The sequence below is a fragment of the Vicugna pacos genome, chromosome 19 (genome assembly GCF_048564905.1).
Source record: "Vicugna pacos chromosome 19, VicPac4, whole genome shotgun sequence".
Taxonomy (NCBI): domain Eukaryota; kingdom Metazoa; phylum Chordata; class Mammalia; order Artiodactyla; family Camelidae; genus Vicugna; species Vicugna pacos.
Genome location: NC_133005.1, coordinates 26938294 through 26959627, shown reverse-complemented (window position 1 = coordinate 26959627; position 21334 = coordinate 26938294). Strand labels below are relative to the sequence as shown.

The 21334-nt window shown below is 51.8% G+C and overlaps 1 protein-coding gene across 14 annotated transcripts in view; it reads right to left on the bottom strand.

The window, feature by feature from the left end:
- Positions 1–21334, bottom strand: part of EPB41L1 (erythrocyte membrane protein band 4.1 like 1) — a 122181-nt gene that overhangs the window by 88675 nt on the left and 12172 nt on the right. For all 14 annotated transcript variants that reach the window (XM_072944156.1, XM_072944153.1, XM_072944151.1 and 11 more), the window contains one exon: positions 9718–9769. The gene's annotated coding sequence lies outside the window, so the exon portion shown is untranslated. The remainder of the gene's footprint in view (positions 1–9717; positions 9770–21334) is intronic.

Below are 21334 nucleotides of genomic sequence, written 5' to 3'. Positions count from 1 at the left end.
AGAGAAGAAATAAATGACCAATGAGGAGATACACGGCTGGAAAAGGGACCGGATCATTCAGGGCCCTGCAGGCTACGGTAGGGAGTTGAGAGTTTATTCTAGAAGGAGAGGAAAGACACTGAGTGACATGGTCTGATTCGTGTTTTACAAAGATCACTCTGGCTGCCACTCGGAAAGGAGACTTGGGAATATAAATAATGTATGTGATGTCTGCAAAGTCACTGCTCAGTACAGGTTAACCCCCTTTTCCTCCTCTCTTTACTCCCTTCCCAGGCTGGGAATGGCCTCTTTAACTCCTATTCCTTCTTCTGGCTTAGACATTATCATAATCTGAATTTTCTGAGGATATGTGATCTGTGTATGCTTGACCGTTAGATGTGGTCCCGCAAGAGGATGCAATTTGCCCAAGTGTCACACAGAAGGGCTGCAGCAGTGCTGGAGTTTTCCTGCTTTCCTTCCTTCCCCTGACCAGACCCTGGGTTGATGGGAAAATCAGGAGGAAGAGAAGGTAGCGAGTGCTAAGGGCTTCTTCCCACTGGGTTCTCGGTCTCCCCTCAGCTCTTCATGGAGAAGCTCAGACAGCCTGGTTCTCAGGCAATTACAAGCTCAGGGTGCAGGTGGGGGGACTGGAGTCAGCCCCTCCTCCAGGTACACCCTCTCCTGCTTGAGCCAGATAAGAGTGGGCCAGACTATACAAAGAAAAAGCTTCTGATGGAGACTTGCTAGGATGTTAGCTGACCCTCTCCCCATCCTCAGAAGCAAGCAAGAGTTGTGGCCCTCATCCTGCCCATTCAGAAGCTGAGCCCTCGGTGTGCTGTGACTTGCCTAAGGATAGAGAGGATATGGCAGAGCTTGAACTAAAATCATAGCATGTGGCTGTTTGAGGCTTACTGAGCTGAAAACCTGTTGCACAGATGAAGACGCTGAGATCCAAGAAGGGAGAAGGACTTGCCCACAGTTACACGCTGAGTAGGCGATGGAGCCAGAGCTAGGAGTCTGGGTGACTTCCGCTTTCCAGCTCCCCACGCGGCCTCCCTTGATGGGAAGGGGGCAGTGGGGAGGCTGGCCTTGGGGGTGGGCAGGGAGGCAAGGACAGAACAGCACTGCCTCCTCCAGCCCCCCCTGCTCCAGCTCCCAGCCCTCCCACTGCTTATGGGTGTGGCAAAACCTGCCAAACCAGTGCCAGTGCCCGGCCAAGTGGCAGAGCCCAGAGCTGCAGGGGCATGGGCAGGCTGCACACACCAAGAGCTGGGGGGCAGGGAGGACACAGAGGCTCCTCCTTGGCCTACCAGCCAGGCCACACGGGCACTGCCCCAGGGCCAGGGTGCCTGCTCACAGCTGAACTCCATCACCCAGAATGAGGCACAGCCAGGACTCACCAGGCCTCCCGTCCCTATCTCGCACAAGGGCCTGCCCTCCGCTTCCCCTCCTCCTCTGGACACTCAGCATGTCACCTGTCAGTGCCACCCGGGCAAGAGACCCAGGAACTTATCTGGGAAACATGGCAAGAGGCAGGGAAACATGACAAAAATGACACATAAATAACTCTCCCCTCCCAATCACAGCCACCAGGACGAATTCCTGCTCCCCCTCTGCCTTGTCGGGGACACATATGCTCTACCTCTTGCTCTCCCCTCCCCTCAGTGACCAAGACCCAGGGAATGGCTGAGCGCAGGATGTGAATGTAGGGGGCAAAGGGCAGGGGATCTGCATTGCTAGGAAGCTCTGTAGCTCTGTGACACTTGGTGTAGACTTGGGAAAACCTGCCCTCTGGGTCTTCAGACTCTCAAAGGACATGTGATTGCCCTTCCTATGGAAGAGCTAGGTCACCTCCAGAGCTTCAGGGAGCCTTGAAGTGTTGCTCTCACCCACCTCCACCCCATCTCTCACCACCTCCTGCCCAAAGGAAGGCATGAGAGGTTATACCCACTAGTGTGCAGGGCCCCTGCTGGACAGGGCTGGCGTCTGCATCAGGCGTGGCCTTGCTGGAACCTGTTTAGTCAGCACTGGTGCCAGCCGGGGAAGCCAGGCCTTCTCAGGCCAGACTACAGGGGAGCTGGTGAGCCCACAAACTTTTCCCGAGTACTCGGAACCTAGTTCAGAAACCACTCCCAAGGCCTGCAAGTCCCAGAAGCCGAGTGCTGGGCAGGATGGGACCTTGGCATCAGCCTGGGCTCTTGTGAGCCTGGGACACGTGGGCCAGGCAGGTGCCACACAAATGTCCAGGACTATCCTCATATCTCAATCAATCTACCCCCTTGGTAGACAGGGAGGAGGCGGCCCTGAGAGAGGCAGGGACTGGCCCAAGGTCATAGTGCAAGGCCATAGCAGAGGTGGAAGTGCCACCCAGTTCTGACCCCAGCTCAGGGTTTCCAGCACCTGCCACTGCCTGCAGCAGAGATGTTTCTCCAAATTCAAAATCACGCATCCCACGGAGGAACCGAGAGACACCTTCGTCACCACTGCTTGGAAACTAACAGAGACAGTACAAAGTTCTGCCTTCAGTACTGATCACGTGTGTACCTGCTGCGTTCACCTGTGTCTCGGCATGGGGGGCAGTGCCTGGTGTGTGGCAGGATCTCAGTGCAAGCCAGTTGACTATATCAAGACTTGCTGGAGGAATGACTGGAGGCAGAAATCACTTCTAGGCCTAAGCACTGGGGTTGTGGGTTGGGGAAACGGAAGCAGAAGAGAGAAACAGAAGGAGCTCTTGATCCAGGCAGGCTGCGGAGAACAGGCAGGCGCACCATTGACCTGCAGCTTCAGAAATCTCGAACCCAAAAGTAAGAGACGGGTTGCCCCCAATCACCTTGAATGCATGGACTTTAAGACTCGTGTGTGTGTTTCTGTGACTTGGCAAGGTCACAAGCCAGCCGCTCTGTCGTTTACGCAGTCACCTGCTCCCTCACTCTCCAAAACATATGGTTTAAAGGTCAAGGTCAGTTCCAGTCACCCCCACTTCCCTGTCAGTGCTGCCAGACCCTGAGGCTGAGCCCTGCCGCCCCTTCAGCCAGGAGTTGAGCTCCCAAAGCGTGAAGACCTGAGCTGAAACCATGGGCAAGTCTCTTCCCCTAAGACTCTCATTTGTAAAATGGAGATGGTGACACCTTCCTGCCTCCTGTAAGGAGTGTTCTGAAGGCCACATACAGTAATGGATGGGAACATGCTTTGTAAACTGTAAAGTGACAAAGAGAAGAAATTATTAATAACAATAACATTGTCAGCACCAGCCTAGCTAGCCCCGAGAGAATTCCAATCTCTAGATGTCACTGATCATCATCACTGAGGCTGTACCAGCAAGGTAACACCTACCAGTTATTCAGCACTCAGCAGTGTCCCAGGCACAGTGCTATGCACACCACGCATTGCCTGCATTCTCTCATTTGGGCTCTGTGACCTCTGCAGTAAAAACTATTAATGTGTCAATTTTACAGATGGTCAAACTGAGGCATGGAGAAATGAAGTATCTCATTCAAATTCACACAGTAGGTGCTGGAGCAGGGGTCTACACCCAAGTCTATCTGAGTCTGGAGCTCAAGTTCTTTTCAGCGCATTCTACTACCCTGCAAGGGTGTCACCTTGCTAAGGCATTCCCCATCTGCCACAGCCTGACATGGCCCAACGTGATGTGGTCACTTCCCAGACCCTTGCAGCGGTAACCTTGAGATGGGTAGGATCGGCTGATTTTGTAGTCCCTGTTTGACAAATGGCATGGCAACTGAGCCAGGAGGAAAACTTGGCAACCATGTACCTCAACTCACGGATCATAGAACAGCAGGAACACAAAGGACCGTAGAGAGTGGATCCGGAGGGCGGACCTGAGGCCTGAGAGGGAAAGGGACCTGCCCAGGTCATTCATTCAGACCTTTCCCAGGACCTTCCTTCACGTGCGTGTCTCAGTGAGAAAGCAGTGTCTATTTCTCTACTTTCATAACTGCCCCCACTCCGCCGCTAGCTGCCCCGCCCCCTGTGCGTCCAGGGCCGGTGACCGCTGACCACTGCTGCCCAGTCCTAGTTCCCAGCGTACCAAGTGAGGAAACTAACTTGCTCAGCAACGAGCTCTAGAGGCCAACGTGGCTTCCACAGCCCACATAAGGCCCCCGGCCAGTCTCGGTGCCTTTGCTTCCTGCTGCTCCCAACGCAGGTAAAGAACATGCCAACACTATATCCACAGAGCTGGGCAACCATCACTGCTATCGAATTCTAGAATCCCAGTTATTCTTAGCAAGCGCTGAGAGGCAGCCCCCATGCCCCTTAGGAATGCAGGGCTCCTCCCTGGTTTGGCCCAGACGCCACTTTTCTGGGAAAGGCCAGGGTGCCCCTAGGAAGAATTTCTCTAGGGCAGAAGTGGAGCAAAATGTAAACACTCAGTGGACACTGTGTTACACCAAGTGAAACAAAGTTGTAGATTTTTCTGGGAAAGGGACCTGAGCCTGTCCCAGCCTTGCCTCTCCAGCTGCCCTGATGCAACGATTGTGCTGAGTTGACCGTGCCTCAGTCTCCCCATCTTGTCCCTGGGCAGCAGGCTGAAACTCATGCCTCCAGCCTCCCACAGAAGGCTCCCCTACCAAATGGCTAATCTTGCCCACCTTGTTGCAAGAAAAAGGCCACCCTCTTAGGTTAGTCGAGATTGGCAAGAACAGTAGGATGGGGCTGGGTTGAGGAACCCTCAGATTCAGAACTGGTGATGAAGCTTTATTCTGCAGGCCTTAGAAAGCTTGGGAAAATCTGAACTGGGGACACGACCCCCACATACTGGGCTGGACCAAAAAGGAAGTCCCAGAGGCTGCCCTTTTAGCCATTGGCACTGAGCAACTGACCTGAAGGAAGATCAGGATTCCAGACACTGTTTCTATCCTCTAGCTCCACTCTGCCCCTCATTAACTGTGTGACCTTGGAGAAGTCACTTACCTCCTCTGAGCCTCAATTAACCCACCCACAAAATGGGGATAATTATATCCTCCCTGCCTCACTTCTCAGGATTATGGGGGAAATCTAATGAGATGATGAATAGAAGATCCCTTTGTAGGAAAAATATAAGGGACTTTGGTTATAGTCCAGATGATAAGAGCCATGAGGATGAAGAACCCACAATGAAAGAACTCCCCTGCTCTTCTCCACCTCTTTTCTCCCTATAGAAATGCTGGAATCCCCCCAAGAAGGGTCAGAGAAATCCAGTGATCCCAGAGATAAGAGGGGTCACAGAAGGAATGCTGGCCATCTGGGCCTTATTTTGATGACATCTGTGAAGCCTGGGCCCCCCGAGCAGCCCCTCTAGCTCTCAGGCAGGCAGCCAGCCAGGGGCAACGGGCTGTCTCCACGAGGGGCAGAGGCGGGGGAGCAGACAGGGTAGCCAGAGTCCGCATTTCAGAGCCACTGCTCTAGGAGGGTTCTGTGGGCAAGAGCAGCAGGGAGGGGCTGGGGGTGTTCTCCTGCTGAGTCTCCCATACCTCCAACCCTCCTCCAAGGGACAATGATGCAGCCACCTTTCATGTGACAATGGTACCTGTGTCATTCTCCTCCTGTATAAAACAGGGGCGATAAAGCTCTGACACACTGCCAGTCCAGTTCAATAAACATGACTGCCATTCTTCCACCCTTTAGACCTGGGGGGCTCCCTGGGCTAACATGCTCTCCCCTCAGTGTTCCACCTGAGTTGTTTGAAGAAAAATCTGAAGGCACTTTCAGGACACAGCCTAAGCTCGGAGGGCATTATCCATCTCCTGACAAGGCGGATGAGATGAGGCGTGTGTGGAGGGGGAAGGGGAAGGAAAGAGGGTCTCTCTGGGGTCGGAGGTACATGCTTCAGCCTGCTGCCTGTGGAGAAGAGGGGGATCCTACCACTCATGGAGGCTCTCAGAAACTATTCTGGTCCCTTGAGCTTGTGCCGCCTGGAGGAAGGGCTGACCCTGGAGCAATGAAGGACTGATACCTGTTGGTGCCCAGGTGCCCTTGTCCACCATCCATGTGGGGCCTGCCCTCCCTATGTCTGGGAGAAATGGTGAAGGCCTGGGCACCCGGGTGCAGCTGGAGACCATCAAACCTATTCGCATCACTGAAGAGAACAGTGTGGAAGGAGGGGGCCCTTCTGTGCAGCCTGAGAGATGGCTGCCCACCCCTCTCCACCTTGGCTCCTTAGTTCTGGTCGAACTAAACCACTCCTGCTTCTCCCTTCCCTGCCTTTTCTCAAGCAGCTCCCTCCTCCTGGAGTGCCCTCTCTAAACCCAACATCCAGATCCATCCCTTCCAAGGACTCGATCAAATGTGCTCTCCTCCAGGAAGCACATTTTGACTGCTGCCCCCCTTTCCGCAAGCATCAGTTGCACTTTTCCTATCCCTCTCCAATGGTAATTTGCACTGTTGGCTGTGTCCCAGCCACACCTGCATACATCTGTTTATGTCCCCTCTGGGGGATGGGTGATTGCAGTGGTCTCTAGCACAGATCTGAACTCAACACCAGCTATGCCATCTATTAGCCATCTGACCACAGGAGAGTCACTTATCCTCTCTGAGCCTCAGTTTCCTCTGGAAAATGGGGACACTAATAGTACCTACTCCATAGAGTTGTTACAACTAAATGAGACCAACGTATATTAAGTGCTCAGCAGAGAGCCTGGCAGAGTGAGAGCTCAATAACGTGACTTATTAGCTGTGGTGACCTTTCAGACAGGTTCACGGATGATCTTTCTTTACAGCTCCTGAAACGCCTACCACAGAGCCACGCACTGGATGGATGGAGTTCTACGGAGGTGGACCTGTGTGCAACATGAGGAGATCCTTCCCAATGGCAGAGCAGTGCAGCCAGGGCCTGGGGCTGCCTCACAGGTCATGAGCTCTGTGTCACAGAGCAGGTGTAGGACCCACTTGCATGGCTGACCAGGGGCAGTAGATGTCGTGATCACGACGTGGGCTCTGAAGCCAGACTCCTTGGGCTTGAACCTCAGCTTCTCCTCTTACTCAATTTGTGACCTTCACTAGCTGTGCCTCAATTTTCCCATCTGTAAAATGGGCAGAGTATTAGTACCTACCCAAAGGACTGTCATGAGGATTAGATGAAATAATACATGAAAAACAACAGAACATACTAGCATAAGGAGAGTAACTCCATAAACATTACCTGTTGTTATTATCATTGTTGATATCTGTATTTCCTATTACTGAGGTGGGGAGTTACAGGCCCTTGTAGGCCTATAAGCTGTTCATTCTCCTATAACCCAAGGCTCCGCTGACATCCTAGTTCCCTTCATGGCTCTGTCCGGCCGGGAGCCTTCCACTGACCCTTCTTCCAGCGACAGCCCCACTCTTCCATTAGCTACACCAGGAGGCACTTGACTTAGGCCTGCCCACTCTGTGGAAGGTCCCTATACCCCAGCATCAATGGTTGAACCAACCAGAGTCCGTCCTTTGGGCTGCCATACAGATCCTAGAAGAAAAATCTCCCCCTCTTACTGTTTGGGTTGCTCAGCTGGGGCAGTGGACAGCCAGTTCCTCACAAAGGCAGAGAGGAGAGACAAGCTGCGACAGGAGAGAGATGGAGAGTCTACCTGATTCCTCATCTTTCAATTCCATGAACTGCTCCAGGATCCATCAAAGACCTTTTCTGGTTTAAGCCACTTTGAATAGAGTTTTTGTCACTTGGTTCTGAAAAGGCCAGGCCCAATTAAACAGGTCCTAACCAAGATACAGGCTGTGCCGGCCATGGGTGGGCAGGGCAGAGGCAGCATTATGACTGTCTCGTGCATTCCAGCACCATCCCTGTCATCTGGGCTGCAAAGGACCGTCCACAAAGCATGTTCTCGGGAACCATCCTGACTCAGTGGTCTTCAGATCCTGCTTCCTGGAGCCCTGGGAAACTGCAGAGGCAGCTCCAAAAACATCCACAGAATAAAGGGCAGGAAGGAAGGCAACGAGATTCTGGGTAAATTGCTGCCAATTCAACCACAGGAATTCTGTTGCAAATGCTTACATATTGGGATTCTGCTGTCTCAAAAGATTTGAAATACCCTATTCTAATTGACACTCACAAGAGCATTAAGAAGTAACAAGGCTGATGTGTCTACCCTCATTCTCCAGGAAAGGAAACTGAGGCCCAGAAAGGGAAAGTAATGAGGCTGATGCCACAGAGCGAGTCAGTGTCAGAGTAAGGACTTGAACGCAGAGCTCTGGACTTGCAGGCCCAGTGACTGTGAAAATCTATCCTCTCTCACGTTTCCTGTCTCCTCCGGTAAACTCCAGAGTCTCACCTTTCTTAGCTCTGATCCCTACAGAGTAGCCTGCCTCTGAGCCTGGCTCCTTGGAAGGCTTCCTGAAGCTCAAGGAACTTGTGGAATATATGTCTGAACCAACCCCTACCTTCCCCCAACCATGCACATGTACTCTTACTTCCCCTTCTCCCCACCCGTTTGCCCAAATGTCAGGGAAAGACAGGCAGGCCCCCTCCTGGGAACTCCTAATTCACCTCCTCTGTCCTGGCTATGCTGTGGCTGTGGACAGAGGATTCCTTGTTCCCAGTGCTTCCTGCTCAGAGATCTCCGTGGGGCCCATGTGCCGGCAGGAAAGAGCCAAATCACTCCTTTTAACTGGAGTTAAAGCCACCCCATCCCTGCTACCCCCAAGGAACAACATACTCCCACCTCTGTTTGGCATTTATTCTACCTGCCCCAGCCTGGCTCAGTCCCAACTCAACACCCAGAGTCCCTGTTCCCTAGACACACACACACACACACACACACACACACACACATGATAGTTCCCCTAGGGTACAGAGGGGCCTCACACCTAATCAAAAATAAAAACCAGAGGGTTCTAGAATGACAACAGCACAGTCCTGGCAGTGGTACCTTACTAATAACCCCACAATGATATCTGCATATAACTTCACAATTTCCCAATGGGTATAACTTCATTGGCTTGGTTGCCTCCCCACACCCTCACCCCACCATAGTCACCAAACTCGGGAGGTGGAAGGGGCTTTGACGTGCCCCAGGCCAGTGGTTTGCAAAGCATCTTGCACAGAGCCAAGGATGGGTTCCGAGCTGTTGTCTGGGGGCTGCTGAGGGCTGAGGAATTGGCCAATTAGAGTCCCCCGAGCCCAGGCCAACTTTGACCACAGCTGCAACCCCTTAAGCTGTTTTGAACATTGAGATTCTTTGGGGGGAACAGAATTCAAAAAGGGGATTTCCCTGCAGGAAAGTCTGAAAACAGCTCATTGACTCTGACCCCACCTTCTTCCACCCCTGGCCCTGACAAGGTATAAATGACCCGGAGGCCAACAGAGAGGAAGGTGGCTGCCCAAGGTCACGTAGGAGTCAGTGGCAGGACCAGAATGAAAACACCCTCTTTGGAATCTAGTCTACTACCTCGGAGTGGTTAAGCAAAAGAAAACAAGGGCTGCAGCTCAGCAGATCTGGCTTCCAGGTCCAAGGCCACCCGTCCTCAGCCATGGAGGCGTGGATAAGCAATACAGGCAAAGCCCGCTACCTAGCACAGAGGTGCTTAACGAACATCCATGTCGGCCCCTTCCTCAAAATAAGCCAAAACCAGAGGAGACCTTGGCGCTGCGCCCTTTTCTCAAACCCACCAGAAATCTGGGACCCAGACAAACCCTCACGCCTCCCCAGCAGTAAAATATATTAAAATTGCCTGAAGGCCTGAAAGACCAATTTGTCCACACCGAGCAGAAGAAGCAGAATGAGGTTGTGCTTTGGTAACACTCACCCCTCCTCCGACCACACCAGCTCCCCGCGGGGGAAGGACGTCAGTCAGGCACCTGGAAGGAGGAAACAGTGTTAGCGCCTCTAGGCTGAGTTCGTGGACCCAGCGTGGAGCTGGAAATTGAGAGGCTGGCATTTGACTCTCAGGAACTTTAGGGAAGTGGCTGAACCTGTTAAACAGAAAGGCCCGGTGACTACGCTGAGCCAAAGGGAAAGTAACAAACATGAAACTGAAGCGGCCAGCAAGGGCCAGGCCGTGAAGGGCCTTGGAGGCCAAAGTAAAGAGTTTAGCCTTGATTCTAAGAGTAATGGGAAACCATTGACTGGCAGGGTAGAGGCTGGACTGGAGACCAGCAACAGTAGCTTCAGGTTGTATGAGTTAGGGGCCTGTTGTAGCTGAATGGGGTGAGGCGGGGGGTGGGTGACAAGGGCCCAGACTGGGGTGGTTGCAGTAGAGCTGGAAGATGCATGGATTCCCCAGAGCTATTTGAGCAGTGGTGTCCGCAGAACTCGGTAATGGGCCAGTTCTAGGGGGATGAGGGAGAGCAGAGGCCCGCCCACCCCTCAGGCTCTTTTTCCATGTCAGTCCAGTGGTTCCCAGCACCCAGGACAAGACACATCCATTGTTCTCTCAACTCGGCCTATCCTTATCTCAGTCTCCCCATCTGTAAAGCAAACATGGTTGGACTCAGCGGTCACTAAGGTTCTTCTTAGCATTAGTATTTTGTTGTGGTCGAATTCACTCACAGAGTATTTAAGCCCCCTTCAATCATCAACTGCAGGCCTGGCCTGGTACACAACGGGCAGGATTGTTAGAGGGAGAAATCTCAGGTCCCCTAAATTCACACACTAAGAACAGTAATCTCCATGTGGGACAAAGTTCACATAGAACCCAAGAATCAAGCAAACAGGAAGATCAGCCTGGCTGAGGCTGGAGCAGGAGGAGCAGGAGCTGCGCACCCACGCGCCTCGCTCCGGCGGCCAGCATGGGCCTCAGGACACTGCCACTCCAGCTGTCACATCAGCCACCCAGCAGCTCACCCTGGGAGACCAGGTTGCGAGGTACCCGGGAGGCAGTGTAGGGTAGTGGGCTCTGCAGTCACACAGACCTGACTGGAATTCGGGCTCCACTACCCTCTAGCAACATAGCCTGGGATCAGTCACTTTCTCTCTCTGAGCTTTGGTTTCCTCACTGGGAAAACAGAAGTCAAAGTGTCTGATTCCAAGATGAAAGGGAGAATTAAATTAGATGTTGCATGTGGAAGATTCAGCACAGTTCCTTATCACATCAATCCGGGAGGGAGTGGCTGCCATTTACAGATCCAGGAAGATGAAATGACTCCCTGACAATCATTAGACAATCAATGCAGGGGTGAGACCCCAAGCTCAGGTTCTTAACCGCCAGGTTACATGCTCACCATGTGGGTTCCTGAGTTTTTAGACAAAGACAGATGTTGAGACTAAAAAATTACAAATGACTTAACTAAAGCCACGTAGGGAGTGAAATGGTAGAAGAGGGATCTGAATCCAGGCCTCCTGGATGAAAAAGCCCATGGTCTCCCCCAGGGGTATCCAGAAGGTAGATGTGTGTGGAGAAGCTTCAGATTTCAGGGCCCGTGAAACCTGGAACAGGGACAAAGACGAATCTGGGCAGATGGAGTGAGGGCGGTGGTGAAGCTACCTTGAGAGGAAACCAGAAGAAGCTGGTGAAACAAAAGCCTCTTTCTCAGAGGCCTGCTCCGGTGACTGGGCAGGAGGGGAGGGGGCTGACAAGCAGGCCACCCGTCCTGCCAGGGCTGAGCTGAGAGTTCAGCTGAGCTAAACAAACAGAAACAGTTCCAGCTTGGCCACCAACTTGCTGTGTGATCCAAGGGAGGTCCCAGGCACACATGCATACACTCAGGTCTCTGTCTCTTCAACTCAAGAATAAGACGATTGTACGGAATGGTGTCAAGATCCCTTCCAGTTATAGAAGACTAATAATAAGCATTCCTCACAAGCGCCAGACCCCTGGTCAGGCCCTGCTCTCACAGCCCCCAAAGCTGGCCTCCTACCGCTGGCTCCAGTACTACAATAGGAGTGGGAAGTCCTGCATTCAGATTCTGGCTATATAGCCAGGTCACTTCTCCTCCACAGGCCTCACCTTCTTCATCTGTAAAATGGGCACATATCTTTGCCTGATCACCTATGGAACAGGAAGATCCAAGGACTTCCCCCAAAAGCAAGCAATCTCCTGAGGTATTCAACAAAGCATCCCTGAGTCCCCATCCCAACTCCCACCCTCAAGCTCTTTGAACTCTTTTCCCTCTGACCCATCTTCCATTTGAACAAATGGAATAACTGAATCCAAGCTGATGGATGCAACAGCAGTAGCAATGACCCCCACAACCAGCAGCAGTAGTAACAACCACTAGCACAGCTCAGTTGTGACTGCACGGATGAGCCAGGCACTGGGCGAAGGGCTGCACCTGGACCACATCTCAGGTAGTCCCCTCCATCAGTGAGGCAAATCCCACCATTAGTCTAGATTTACAGATGATAGACTAAGGTTCAGCAAAGTCAAGTGACCAGTCCAAGGTCACACACAGAGCGAGTAAGTAGCCTGGCCATCTAGACACGGGCTCTTCACTTGATACCAGAAGTCCTAATCTTATCCTCAAGGCTATGGGGAACATTAGCCAGGGGAACATTCCGTCATGGGGAGTGGCCCAAATATTGGGCCACCCCTCACCCTCACCCCCACCCCCAAACCTCCCCAAATAACTAGTTTTTATATTCTTGTATTATTATTCAAATGTGTCCAACTCAACTCTGTGGCTAAAACAGCACCATCCAATCAAAATATAATGATGGCCAAATATATAATTTACAACTTTCCTGTAGCCACATTTTAAAAAGTATAAAGGAATGTGTGAAAATTGATTTTAATAGCATATTTATTTAACATGAAATCACTACAAAAATATTACTGACATATTTTACATTCTTTTCTTTTTTTCATCCTGTCTTCTAAATCCAGTGGACAGACACCTTACACTGAGAGCACATCTCAATTCTGACACTGAATTTTCACTAGGTATTTAGATCCTCTTAGACTTTACCATTGAAAAAGTTTTTTCACAAAGCTAAGTTCACAAACATACATAGAAGTCTTCCAGTAACTGAATGAAGAACTCTTTCCATTTTTAAATTAATTAAAATTAAGTAAGATTACAAGTTCTATTCCTTGGTGGCACTAGCCAAATTTCACATGCTCAGTAGCCACATGTGGCTAGTGGCTACTGTATGGGGCAGCATAGCTCTAACAGTCAAGTTCTTAGAGCCCTAAGCCAAAGCCAGCCTCCCAAAGTAAAGCTGAATGTCAATAGGATGGTATCTACTCATTCCAACCCCCTACTATGCCTAATATTAATATCCGTCTCTTGTGCCTTTATACTCACGGTGCTGGGGACAAAGGGGTGGGTCAGAGGACCCATTGCTCAGAGGATGCCAAGATGGCTCAGAGAGGTGGGCCACCTCCCCAAGGTCACCCAGTTTTGACCCACAGCCTATCTGACTTGGAAGTTTAAGCTCTGTCCCTAAAGCTTGGCAGGTGACTGGTCGGGGGCTCAACCTTCTAGGGGAATAAGTAAGCCTTTGCCACTAGTCCCTCCTCCCCCAGACTAAGTGGCAGAGAATGGCCCCTAAGAGGACACCCAGTGAAGAGGGTAAAAGGGAAGCAAACGGCATGGACTGCACTGGGTGGCAGTCCTGTCCAGAGGCCTTAGGCCGCTGCGGTATGTTCCTACCCCCCCTCTCCCCACTACCTGAAAGGAGGCAAAGCCAGCAAGGTCCTCTGGCTGCCTGCCCTCTGGGTGGGTCCCTGGGGCTTGGCGCCGTGCCCTCCCCCACATCTCACCCAAGAACATTCACCCAAGGCCCTTGGACTAGGGCCAGAGCCTGTACTCACATCTCAGGGTCACCTCAGCTGGAGTCAAGGGAAAGGGTCCAAGAGGCAGTCCACCCCCCACCCCCTGGAGGAGGGGAGGAGCAGGCCCTGGAGGCAGATTCCAGAGTAGGGAAAAGGTGGCAGGTACCCAGCCAGAAGAACCTGGGTGGCTCCACCCCTCTCCTTGGGTCCTCAGAGCACGACTAGCTCTCAGCCCCCTCCCACCAGCCCAGCAGGGTGAAACTCTCTCCAGCTATTAGGTTTAACAATTAACTCTGATTGGTTTCCATTTCAGGAGAAGGCAATTCCAGCCAAAAGTCCCATCTAGGAGTAAGGGGACTTGGAGGGAGATAGAGGGGAAGTGGTTGGTGTGAGGGCAAAAAGGGGGTGTTAGTGAAGCCCCCTACCTCCTCCTTCCAGTCCCAACCTACCAGTGTGGGACAGCTAAGGGGTGATGGCCTAAGTTTCAGAAGGGCAGGGGAAGTGCCTGGCACACAGTAGGTGCTCAATAGATATTTGTAATTAATGAATAAGGGGTTGGGGTGAACTAGAATTAAATGGTCCAGACAGATGCACAGATTGATGGAAGAGAAGTGAAGGCAAAAGTTGACTTGTCCTGGGTCCTCGCTGAGACCAAGCTGGGCTAAGGACAGGGAGGGCAGCCACCCAGGATATGCCATGAAAAGGCTTTGAAGTCCCCCAGCCCTGGGGCTGCTCTTCCTCGCTGTGACCACTGTAGCCCTCATTATCCCCGTAAACAAGGGGTGACAGATAACACTATGGTATCATGTACCGGGCTGTACATGGCCAGGCCCAAGAGGCTGGGATGTTCCGTGCCACTGTAATACAGTCATGTCTCTTGCTGCTTGGCAACTGCCTCCTCTTCTCAGGCCACCCCCTGAACTCCCCCACATCCCAATATTCCCCTGGATCCCACCTATGTGGCCCTTTTTCCTTTCCGGGAAGGAAAGCCCGGAATGATGACAACTCCAGCCCACTCACGTCCCACTCACCTGGGATCACACACACACACCCTGGCAACAGACCGCTCCTAATTTGGCATTTGCTTGTCATTTACACCCCTCCCTGGGCCCGCTCCTCACCCTCATCCCCCAGCCCCTCACACAAGCCTAGGACCACAGCCCGCCCCAGGCTGGCTCTGAACTCACTGTGGCCAGTTCACTCGGCATTCTTGGGCAGGGCACCCTTCTGGACCTCTGCTTCACACTTGTGTAGTGTAGTGTATGGGTGAGGGGTGGATTAAGAGATCACTTCATCTGATATTTAGAGATTCTGACATTTCTGAGATCAATCTGTGTTTTAATTTCAGACAGACCAGAGTTCAGATGTTGGCCCAGTAAACAGGCAGCCTTCATATGTGATGGGATAGACTTCAAGACAAGCCTGCAGAGGCCCGGAGCTGCAGCTCACCAGGACCATTCTCAGTTCAAGCCTGGGCAGAGGGACAAAGGCCCTCCATGCTCACTGGTCCCTACTTCCTCTGCCAGAAAACCCCAATTTCTGTTTCTGCCCTACCTTTCCAGTCTTCTCTCTGTCTTTCTCAGTAGTGGCAGTGTGAGCTACCACAACCTTAAATTTTTCTTGGCAAAACAAAGCTTGAAGCTCCCCCTCCCTCTGGGGTGTTGACCCTAAGGCCCTTCTAAGTGGAGATTCTCGAGCAGCCTCTGCTTCCACTCTGCTCTTCCCTGCATCCTTTCTGCAACTCTCCAAGCATGCACCCCACTCTCCCATCTCCGGTTGGGTGCTCTCCTCCTTTACCTCAGAGGAAAATACCTGTCTTCCTGCCTCCCCCGCCCCTCGCCTCGCCCCCTCCTGCTTCCTGCCCATCCTGCTCAAATATTTTCTCCAGCACAGAGTTGACACTGATCACTCACTCTTCAACTCACTCAGCCATGTCTCCACCAGACCACTCCTCATAGTACAGTCTTACCAGCCCTACTTGACCTTAAGACTTTGCAGATCAAGGAACTCCTACAATGATTTTTCTCTGTCCCTCACCCCTGCTCCCTAGCATGATGAGAACACAGCAGGTGTCTGCTGAAACAACGATAATACCATTAACTGAAAAATAATTAATTATAATTGTTTATTGACCATTTATTCTTTACAATGCTGAGATCTCAGCATTTTACATGTATCATTTCAGTAAATCCTGCCTAGTCTCCAATAGACTTGTCATTCCTACCCTGTTGTCTTAAACTGAGGAAACTGAGGCTCAGAGAGATGAGTGATTTGCCCAAGGCCATGCAGCCAAGAAGTGGTAGAGTCAAGACTGGAATTTAAGTTCTTACCCACTGCCCTACTTGGCCTCCTCCAATCTACAAATAAAGGAGGGGCTGTGTGAGGAGTTGTGACTTGCCAGTGAAAGGGCCACGGGGGCTCCAGAGAAACCAGCCCAGCCCAGAGCCAGAGGCAGATTCGACAAATAAAACTTAATAACCTTCTACTAAGTATTGGTTCTATGCAAAGCTCTATGCTAGGTGCTGGGGAACACAAAATGACACAGAAGACATCTGGTGCTCACAATCTAGCAAGAGAGGCAAGCCACGTCTCAGGATAAAGCAGAAGACCAAGCAGAACTTGTCCCCAGGGGGGAACAGATAAGCTGCTAAGGGAATGCAGAGGAGGGAAAGACAAATCTCATTGTGGGGGAGGGAGAGGAGGGCTCACAAGGCTTTGGAGGACAGAGGTTGGCATCTGAGCTGAGCTTTGACAAGGCAGGCAGGATTTCAACAGTGACGGGAAGGCAAGGTGGGGGGTGGCATTCCTGGCAGAAATGAACCCAGGAAGCTGGGGCAAAGACACAGGTAAGCACTAGGTGTGTCCCAGGAACCACAGCAAACACATTCTCCAAGCCCCTCCCTTGGCATTGGTTCAGGTGCCTGGCCCTGAAGAGCAGCCACCATGAGTGTCCCCAGACTCACAGGCACCTGGTTCATTTTGGTGAACAGGCATGGAAAGGGAGAAAGGGCCGAGTGCTTGGGCACGTGGCTGGACAGGAGGGTCTCAAGGGGCCAGAATCCAGGCTCTGTATAGAATCTCTAAAGATGGGAGATGCTAGAGAGAAGAGGTGGTCTCACCAGAAGTGGGTGAAGCTGGGGAGGCAGTGTGGAAAGGGGCGAAGAATGTGAACTGGGCAGCAGGAGACCTGGCTTCCAGAACTGCAGATCAAAGCTGCCGGGACCTTGGACTTATCCTGTCCCACCTCATTTTACAGCTGGAAAACATGAGGCTCAGACAAGGGAAGAGACTGGTTCCCAGTACCTGAGCATCCTCATAGCAAAACCAGTAATGTGCTGGAAGGTGGGAGAGATCTGCCTTCAAAGCCTGCCTCTGCCATTACCTCCCAGTGACCTTTCTCCAGTCATGAGGCTCCCACTCAATAAAACAGCCCTGAAGCCAGCAGCTCTCAACTTTTGTGGGTTGTGACTCAAAGACTCAGAGGGTGCCTATGAATCCTCACCTGAGGACAGGGAACACTCTGAAGATTGTGCGTGTCATTTCAGAAGTTCACAAACATCTAAGACCAGCGCTCCCCAGGGTAATCTGAGAGTCCTGTGTCCAGTCACCTCAACAGACACCTATTAAGACAGGCTGAGTCCAGGCTGCTGAGCCGCTCTCCTATTAGCTGATTCACGTATTGAATGTAGAGAGGGCTCCGTGGCTAGAAGTTTTAAAGCCACTGCTCATTAATCAAGGTCCCTCCTGGTTAAGACACCTGCTCACCTGACCATGGTCACGGTCATGGTGGGGGTGGGAGGAGGCTCAGCAAACCGACTGCAGCCAGTCACATTCTGAAACGACACTCAGATTAGCAGCCCTGCCTGGGAGGGTGTCTAGACTCCTGGGCTGAACTTGGGATGAGGGTTCCTATCAACTCCAGCCTAAAGGCTCTTTTCCTCCCTCCAGACTGTCTCGCTCTGGCCCTCCACCATGTCTGGCTCCTTCCTTTTCCTTACCAGCACAAGTACGCTCCCAAACCCAGATTTCCTGGTTCCAGCCTCTGCCTCCCTCCCCTCCACCCATCACTGAGCCTGACAGAGGACCTCCAAGCCCCCAAGCACCCTTCTGAAGAGATAAAACTATCACTCTTTGCAGATGATCAGGTTATTTAAATGGGAGACTCAAGACTATCAGTGAAAAACTAAGTTGGCCAGTGACATTCGGGAAAAAAGCCAAGTGCCTTCAGTCCTGTCCAGTCACTTGCCCCTGATGCTGCATCTCTCCCATAGTTGGGCAGCTGCCTGGAACCAGACGGGCTCAGAGCCCTGTCCTTCCCTGTAGGAAGGCCAGTCCCTGAGGGGATGGCAGCACAGGCTTGAGAAGCAGGACCCTGCTTCTCCTCTCCGAGCTAGAACTGGTTCTCCAGATTTGAGCACAGGTGCATCCTTCCATGGACCCTAAACCTTCTTGCAGGCTCCATTTGGGGTCATACACGAAAGACTCAAGAGCACCCATGGTCTTTGGAGAGATCTGGATTTAAGTCCCAGCTGTGGCTCTTGCTGGCTGAGGACGGGGTGGGCCTTGGGGAAGTTATTTAGCGTCCTTTAATAAAATGGGGATCATCTCTGCCTCACGGGGTAGCTGCAAGGATTAAAAGACATGAGGAGTGTAAAGTGCTTAGCACGGGGCCTGGCACATAGTAAGCCAATAAACGTAAGCAGTGGTTTCTCGGTCACCAGAGGGAGCCTCTGACGAAGACTCCAGGCTTTCTAATTCTTAGGTGGCCTCAAGTAACCCTCAAACCCCCCACCTGCACTGGGTCTGGAGGCTTTATCTTTAGACCTTTAATCTGGAGAGATGATGGGGAGACAGAGGAGGGGAAAACAGGAGAAGGGAGTGAGAGAAAACTGGGCTGAGGAGGCAGGAAGGGAAAGGAAAACCGAAGGGTGAGGAGGGGGCTGGCTCCCCAGCCTGAGGGAAAGGAAGATGGCTTCAGGGAAACTGCCAAGACAGGATAAGCCTTCTCTCCTTTCCAGAACCTTCCCTAGGCCCACCAAGGGAAGACATAGAGGGACACAGCCTGCTGAGAATCACCGCCCTGGCTGTCAGCAGGGACGCTGAAGCCTTGGTTTACCTCCAGGCTCTGGCTCCCACTCGGCTGCAGCCCGCCCATGGCGGCCTCCTCCCACTGGGGCACGCAGGGGTGGCCAGAGCCAGGCTGAGGACAAAATGAGCTGCCCATTCAGCCTGTGGAGACACTGCTCTCTCACTCAGGACTCAGGGACCCCCTTACTTGAGATTCTGATCCTGACTCGGCAGGGCTCTCTCCTCTGGGTCCCCACCTCCCGCCCCACACAGAGCCCCCGCCACGCCTCTGCCTGTCCCAAGGCCCTGCTTCTGGGGCTCCAGTTGCCAGTAGGGAAAAAGTACCATTCTGACGGTGAACAGGAACCACAAACAAGATGTTCCAATTGCCACCTACCAGCTATGTGACCTTCGGGGTGTCACTTCTCTCAGAGCAAGTTTCCCTCCTCTGCCTAATGGGGCCGTGGAGGGCAAGGGCCACCTCTAAGGTTCTCCCAACTCTGACAGCAGCTACCCTGCTGGTAGGATACCTCCCTTGATAGGATATCTTCAAGTGCAAAGAGGCAAAGAGGACTTGCCTCAGAAGAGGAGTGGGCCGGGCTGGGCTCTGCTGGGAAGGCCGCGGATGCAGCAATGGCCAAGGGTTATTATGAGGATGACGATTATAATTAAAAATCACAGCAACAAACTCTAAAGCAATTTACAAAGAGCTTTCTCATTATTCCCCGGGATTCACAACCTGGTGAAGTAGGTAGAACTGGATGATAATTATTCATATTTGGCAGATAAGGAAAGTGAAGCAAGATTTAAGTGCCTGGTCTGGACTACTAAGTGCAGAGAAGGGGGAGTCAAAGAGGAAGTAATCATTATTGGGGGCCTGCTGTGTGTCACGTCACCGGGCTCACTCACATCTGCTCTCTTAACCAAGTCTCACCACCCCAACACAGCAATGCAGGTGGTACAATCCCCATTTCAGAGATGAGGACACTGAGACTGAGAAAAAGCAACTGATTCACCCTAAGCCTCGTGGCTGTTCCACTGCAAAAGCTTGGATTGGGACCTGGGCTTGTGGGATCCCAAGGCCTGTAGTCTTTTCCACCTTCTTGTATGTACCGGTTGAATAGTGTCCCCCACTCCTCAAAATTCACGTCTACACAGAAGCTCAGAATGTGACCTTATTTGGAAATAGAATCTTTGCAGAGCAATTTGTTAAAATAAAGGAGGTCATACTGGGTATGGGTGGGTCTTAAACTCAATATGACTGGTGTCCTTACAAGAAGAGGAGATGACATAGACAGACAGGGAGGAAGCAGAGACAGCCACGTGACAACAGAGGCAGAGATAGCTGGAGGCAGAGACAACTGTAAGTCAAGGAGCTCCAAGGATTGCTGGCCTCCCCCAGAAGCTAGGATTGGGCTGTGGAACAGACTTCCCTCTCAGAGCCCTCAGAAGGACCCAACTTTGCCGACATCCTGATTTCTGACTTCTCACTTCAGGCTGCGAGAGAGTAAATTTCTGCTTTTTTTTCAGCCACCCAGATTGTGGTATTTCATCAAGCAGCCCTAGAAAATCAATACACTGTGAGTCCATTGAGCAGCAGACCTGGGACTCTTAAATTCCAATGTTCAGATTCCCACTCATTAGGCAGCCTTGGAGGTTAATAAGATCTTGGGGCCCAGGGAGAAGTCATTCTCATCTCTCCTTCACTTCCCTAGCCCAGACTGGCCTGAAGTTCATCATCTGTGCTTCTTCCATGTTCCAGGTCTCGCTCCACACTACTGGGTCCTCCCATTATGCAAATAAGCACCCTCTGAGCCGGTCTCCAGGTCAACAAGATCCTCCCCCACCACCCAGGCAAACCTCAACCACCACCTGGAGAGCTGTGTTTTTGAAATGCAAATCTGATCCTTCCAGGCTGGCTTAATCTTCTTCCCTAGCACCCTTCCACCTGCAGGACTCAAACTCTTTGGCCTGTGCCAGATCTGACCTCAAACTTCCTTTTCATCTCCAGCCACTCACCCCACCTCTTGCTGCAACCACATGGAACCATGTGGATTTCCCCTAACAAGCCATGGTGCCTTTGCTCATGCTGCTCCAACTACCTGGAAAATAAAATCCAGCCCAGCACCATCTGTCTCCTCCATGAAGCCTTTTCTTCCATGAACAGCCACACCCTGGCACCTTGTACATTGTACATCTTTACACATCTGCCCCCCACGCCCAGCCCGTGAACACTACTGTATTCATTTCTGCCTCTGTAGGCCTAGGGCCCGGTACAAAGGCCTTCAAGAATGTTGAACTGTGGAGTAGCCATAACAGTAATAATTGCCAACATTTACCAAACATTTACACTGTGCGAAGCATTCCATGTTTGTTACCTCATTTCATTCTCAAAACAACCCTTTGGAACAGATACTATTATTGGTCTTGTTTTACAAGCGAGGAAATGAAGAGACGAAGTCACTTGCCCAAGTCCACCCAACTAGTTTGTGGCAAAGCCAGTGCTACATACTCTGGAGCCAGCACTAGTAACCAATGTTAGGTACACCAGCCACCCTAATACTCTCCTTGTACAGAAGAAGAAACAAGCAAGAAAGGAAAAGTGACTCACCCACAGGAATCTATCAAGGCATCTAATAAGATT